Raw genomic sequence first — 6,741 nt, forward strand, 5'->3', positions numbered from 1 at the left:
GAGGTGGTTGTCAGGCACGCATTCGTAGGTGAGAATAATGATGAGTGTCACGGATCATCACATTCATCAGGTTGAAGTACGAGTGAATATCTTAGAATAGAAACAAGCGTGATAGAATGGAAAACAGTAGTAATTGCATTAATTCATTGAGACTCAACAGATCTCCTCACCCCCAACCATGGGGTTTAGAGACTCATTCCGTAGAGAATACAATATAAAACGTGTAAAGTGTCATGAGGTACAAGATGAATCACTAAAAGTAGTTTTTATAATAAACTAGTGACCTATGGTTACAGAAAATGAGTAAGCTAGAATAGTTAGTGAAAAAATCCACTTCCGGGGCCCACTTGTTGTGTGCTTGGACTGAGCATTGAAGCTTTCTTGGAGTTAAATGCCAGCTTTTGTGCCAGTTTGGGCGTTTAACTCCAGGTTTCATGCCAGTTCTGGCATTTTGACGCCAGAATTTCTATGCTGAATTGGAACGCCGGTTTGGGCTATCAAATCTCGGGCAAAGTATGAACTATTATATATTGCTGGAAAGCCCAAGATGTCTATTTTTCAACGCAATTGAGAGCACACCAATTGGACTTCTGTAGCTCCGGAGAATCCACTTCGAGTGTAGGGAGGTCAGAATCCAACAGCATCTGTAGTCCTTTTTTAGCCTCTGAATCAGATTTTTGCTCAGGTCCCTCAATTTCAGCCAGAAAATAGTTGAAATCACAGAAAAACACATAAATTCATAGTAAAGTCCAGAAATATGATTTTTGAATAAAAACTAATAAAAACATAATAAAATCTAACTAAAATATACTAAAAATATACTAAAAATAATGCCAAAAAGCGTATAAATTATCCGCTCATCACTTTTTCTTTTTCTTTTTTTTATTTATTATTTTTTTTGCCAATTTTCTTTTCTCTTTTTTTTCGCAAGCTTTTGTATTCACTGTTTTTTCTTGCTTCAAGAATCAATTTTTTGATTTTTCAGATTATCAAATAACATTTCTCCTTTTTCATCATTCTTCAAGAGCCAACAATTTTAACATTCATAAACAACAAATTCAAAAGACATATGCATTGTTCAAGTATTCATTCAGAAAACAAAAAGTATTGTCACCACATCAACATAATTAAACTAATTTCAAGGATGAATTCGAAATTCATGTACTTCTTGTTCTTTTGTAATTAAAACATTTTTTCATTTAAGAGAGGTGATGGATTCATAGGACATTCATAGCTTTAAGACATAGACATTTAAACACTAATGATCATATAGTAAAGACACAAACATAAATAAAACATAAGGCTCAAAAACCGAAAAACAGAAAAATAAGAACAAGGAGATTAAGGAACGGGTCCACCTTAGTGAGGGTGGCGTCTTCCTCTTCTTGAAGAACCAATGGTGCTCTTGAGCTCCTCTATGTCTCTTCCTTGTATTTGTTGTTCCTCCCTTATAGCTCTTTGATCTTCTCTAATCTCATGGAGAATGATGAAGTGCTCTTGGTAGTAGGGATAATTAAGCGTTGAATAAACTCCAACCATCTTCTAGCAACAGGCTTAAGGTCCGGTCTTCTCAATTGAACCGGCTTGCCTCTTGAGTCAACTTTCCATTGAGCTCCTTCCACACATATGTCCATGAGGACTTGGTCCAACCTTTGATCAAAGTTAACCCTTCTAGTGTAGGGGCGTGCGTTTTCTTGCATCATTGGCAAGTTGAACGCCAACCTTACATTTTCCAGACTGAAATCTAAGTATTTCCTCCGAACCATTGTAAGCCAATTCTTTGGATTCGGGTTCCTACTTTGATCATGGTTCCTAGTGATCCATGCGTTTGCATAGAACTCTTGAACCATTAAGATCCCGACTTGTTGAATAGGATTAGAGAGAACTTCCCATCATCTTCTTCTAATCTCTTGTCGGATCTCCGGATATTCGCTCTTTTTGAGCTTAAAAAGGACCTCAGGGATCACCTTTTTCTTGGCCACAACTTCATAGAAGTGGTCTTGATGGACCTTTGAGTTGAATCTCTCCATCTCACATGACTCAGAGGTGGAAGCAATTGCCTTCCCTTTCCTCTTTCTTGAGGTTTCTTTGGCCTTAGGTGCCATTAGTGGTTATGGAAAAACAAAAAGCAATACTTTTACCACACCAAACTTAAAAGGTTTGCTCATCCCCGAGCAAAAGAAGAAAGAAAGTAGTAGAAGAAGAAGAAAATAGAGGAGATGGAGGGAGAAAGTGTATTCGGCCAAGGGGGAGAAGTGGTGGTTGTAATGTGTGAAAATGGAGTAGTGTTGAGGGGTTTATATAGGGGAGGGGGGAGGGTAGGTTTTGGCCATTAGGGTTGGGTTTGGGAGGGAAAAGAATTTGAATTTTGGAGGTAGGTGGGGTGTATCGGGTAGAGTGGATGGATGTGAGTGGTTAAGAGTGAATGGCACTAACACTGGAAAAAGCGGCACACCTAGCCACGTTAAGAGTCACGTTAATTACATTAACGTCAACTCTAACAAGGAAGGAACAAAGAAGTGCCAACATTAGTGACACTCACCTTTGTCACTAACGTTGGACCAAGCCACCATTAGCCACGTTAGTTGCCACGTTAGTTATATTAACGTGGAAGCTAACGTGGAGGAAAGAAATGATGAGCCAACGTTAGTGACATTCACCTTTGTCACTAACGTTGGAGATGGCAATCAACACCACGTTAGTGGCCACGTTAATACAATTAACGTGAGGCACTAACGTGAGAAGGGGCGTTTGGAGCGTTAGTGACAAAGGTAAGTGTCACTAACGCTCTCGAGGCTGAGGCATGCCCACGTTAGGAGTCACGTTAGCTACACTAACGTGGACTCTAACGTAGGGAGGAAGGGCAACAAGCAAACGTTATTGGAAAAGGTGAATGCCAATAACGTTTGTGAAGGACCAGGAGGCAACGTTAGTGGTCACGTTAGTGCCACTAACGTTGAAGTTAACGTGGACCATCTTGGGTTAGGAACGTTAGTGAAAAAGGTGATCGTCACTAACATTCTCGAACCCACATTTTCACTTAATGTTAACACCACTAACATCCTAACTAACGTCCATGCCTAACTCACAATTTCTCTGCAAGCAAAGCTGAGCCCACTGAAGACTGCAACTGCTTCAACTAAAGATCCAAAGGCCCATATCCAAGGCTTGAAGAGCCAACTAGAAGATCAGAAGAGTAGTATATATAGGAGTAGTTTTGAACTAGTGAGAGAGCTTTTGGCATTTTGGAGAACTACACTCTGTATATTTTACTTTCTCAGCAACTTCTAGTTTTAGTTTTCATAATGTACTTTACACTTACGCTTTCCATTCCCAGAGCTGTGAACAACTAAACTCCTTTCATTGGGTTAGGGAGCTATGTTGTAATTTGATGGATCAATAATAGTTTTCATTATTTTTCTTCTTTCTTTTCTCTTGGTTTTACTAGAAAGCTTTCAATCTTCATCCTATTGGGTAGTTATCATGGAAAAGAAGCTATTCATACTTGGATCTCTTCGGACTTTGGAAGAGGAATGAAGAGATCATGCTAGAAATTCTTTCTCATGTTGGACCAAATTGGGGTTTGGATGGATACGGTGACATATAATCCTACCAATACTTTGATTTGGGAATACATGTGGTATAATCAGTGACCATACTTCATCTCTTCTCATGAGCAATTAGACCAAGGAATTAGATATTGATCAAGATTTGAGAGATTGGGTTGCCAAGGAATTGGAATCCAATCACTTAAGATTGCCAAGGAGATCAATGAATGCATTGATTGAGGAAGAGATGAGAATGAACTTGATCCGGAGAATACAAAATCTCCTGAGCCCAATGAATCCCCCATTTCTGATCTTACCCATTCTCTTTACTTTCTGCCATTTACTTTTATGTTCATCTTCCCCATTCCCCATTTAAGATTTAGCAATTTACTTTCCGTCATTTACATTCAGTTTTTTATTTCCAGCATTTACATTTTCTGCCATTTACTTTCCCGCCATTTAACTTCCTGCAATTCTCAAATCAAAGTCTGCTTAGCTCAACTAAAACATTCCTCCAATTAAAGTTGCTTGACCAATCAATTCCTGTGGGATTCGACCTCACTCTATTGTGAGTTTTTACTTGACAACAATTCGGTATACTTGCCGAGGGAAATCTGTTGAGAGACAAGTTTCCGTGCATCAAGTTTATGGCGCCATTGCCGGGGATTGATTTTGTATCAACAATGATTAAATTGGTGGATAACTAGATTGAGCATTTTTCTTTTGTTTGATTTAATTTTTGTTTGATTGATTCACTTTCAGTTTCAGTTATTTTCTTCCCGTTACCCCTACCCGTTTGTGGTGTTCTCTTCTTTGTTACAATTTAGTTCACTAACCCACTAACTGTTTGATATATTGGATCACTCACACTAACAGCATTTTAACAAGAATACTCTCTATCTCCCTTTTGCTTTGGCCTTGTTTGTTGTATGACAGGTAGAAGAAGTGGGGCTTCAACTTCTTTTGATTCTGAACTTGAGAGGATCTTCCTTAGATTAAGGAGGGAAGCAAGAGGAAAGAGAGTTGTTGGTGCTGAGGAAGAGGAAGAGTACTTTGAACCAGACATGGATGAGAATATGGAGAACCATCATGAAGAAGAAGCTCACAACCATGGCAGAGAAGGTCCAGTGCATCATGCTGAGCAAGAGAGAAGAGTTTTGGGATCTTACATAAACCCAAACCCAGGAAACTGTGGAAGTAGCATCCAAAAGCCAACTATACATGCCAATAACTTTGAACTAAATCCACAGCTCATCACCCTTGTTCAGAACAACTGTTCATTTGGAGGAAGTGTTCAAGAAGACCCCAATCAACATCTCACCACATTCCTGAGGATATGTGATACTGTGAAGTCTAATGGTGTTCATCCTGACACCTATAGACTACTTCTGTTTCCCTTCTCACTGAAGGACAAAGCATCTAAATGGCTGGAATCCTTCCCGAAGGAGAGTTTAACAACCTGGAAAGATGTGGTGAACAAATTCTTGGCAAGATCTATCCTCCTCAAAGAATTAATAGGTTGAGAGCTAAGGTACAAACCTTTAGGCAACAAGATGGTGAAACTCTCTATGAAGCATGGGAGAGGTTTAAGGACTTGACAAGAAGGTGCCCGCCAGATATGTTCAATGAATGGGTGCAGTTACACATTTTCTATGAAGGTCTTTCTTATGAATGAAAGAAGGCAGTAGACCACTCATCTGGGGGATCTCTGAATAAGAAGAAGACCATTGAAGAAGCCATAGATGTCATTGAAACTGTAGCTGAGAATGACTACTTCTATGCTTCTGAAAGAGGCAACACTAGAGGAGTGATGGAGCTAAACAACGTGGATGCACTGCTGGCCAAAACAAGATGATCAATAAGTAGCTGGCTGACCTTACCAAGAAGATGGAAAGGAACCAAGTGGCAGCAATTACCACCTCATCAGCAACCCAAGAAGGAGTGAATGCAGAAGCAGAGGGTGATCAGGAACAAGCCAACTACATTGGAAACTCACCTAGGCAGACCTATGATCCATACTCCAAAACTTATAATCCTGGTTGGAGAAACCACCCAAACTTTGGGTGGGAAAATCAACAAGATCAAGGCCAAGATCAGAGATGTCACAACCCCAACAACAATGCGGCTCACCAACATTCCATACAGAGATCATATCAGCACCCACTAACAACACCTCTCAACATCTATATTAAAACTAAAATGGCCATCCTCATCCCTCCAACCCCAACTCACCATCATCCGAAGATAGACTCTCAAGGATTGAGACTCTACTTGAAGGCATATGTAAGGAACTCCAAGATAACAAGGTGTTCAAGGAGGAGGTGCGAGCCAATATCAAAAACCAGGGAGACACCATTAAGAGGCTAGAATTTTAAGTGGGATACCTCTCTGAGAAGATTCCCAAACCTACTGACAGCTTCCCAAATGACACAGAGAAAAACCCAAGAGGTGAAGCAAAGAAAGTAAGATGGGAAGAATGCAAGATGGTCACTATAAGTGATAGGGAGACTGAGGAAGAGCTGAACAAACCCTTCAAACACTATGGAGATACGTTAGCAGAGAAGCAGGAAGAGGCTCACCAAGAAACCAAAATTACACAGAAGGAGATGCTGGAACTCTATGCACCTTTTCCCCAAAGGCTCAAGGGTGGTGTCGAAAAGAGAATATACTCAAAGTTCCTTGATATGTTTGCATCTCTCCATGTAAACATACCATTCATCAAGGCTCTCCAACAAATGCCCTCATACATTAAGTATATGAAGGAGCTGTTGACCAGGAAAAGCTCACTCAAGGGAGGACAAACAATAGTGATGAATAAGGAGTGCAGTGCTCTCATTCAACCAGAGTTGCCTACAAAAAGGAATGACTCAGGGAGTTTTCACATCCCCTGTGCCATAGGAGAAACAATGTTTGATAAAGGACTCTGTGACCTGGGAGCAAGCATCAACTTAATGCCTTTATCCCTTATGAAGAAGCTGCAGATCAATAAGCTAATGGCCACAGACGTAGTCATCAGGCTGGCTGACAAAACTCAAAAACAAGCAGTAGGAGTGGTTGAAAACATGTTGGTGAAGGTTGGGAACTACTTCCTTCCCACAGACTTTGTCATATTGGAAATGGAAGAGAGTCACCTTCACCCAATCATATTGGGAAGACCATTCCTAGATACAGCCAGAGCACTCATAGACATGGA

The 6,741-nt window shown here is 40.2% G+C and overlaps 1 non-coding gene across 1 annotated transcript; it reads right to left on the reverse strand.

Annotated features, from left to right (window-relative positions):
• Window positions 1-5,064: 5,064 nt before the first annotated feature.
• Window positions 5,065-5,171, reverse strand: LOC148545825 (small nucleolar RNA R71). Its single transcript, XR_015900880.1, has one exon. It is a non-coding gene; the product is annotated as a small nucleolar RNA R71 (small nucleolar RNA).
• Between the last annotated feature and the right edge of the window lie 1,570 nt (window positions 5,172-6,741).

This window comes from Arachis ipaensis, chromosome B9, assembly GCF_059453495.1.
Source record: "Arachis ipaensis isolate K30076 ecotype BB chromosome B9, ASM5945349v1, whole genome shotgun sequence".
Lineage (NCBI taxonomy): Eukaryota > Viridiplantae > Streptophyta > Magnoliopsida > Fabales > Fabaceae > Arachis > Arachis ipaensis.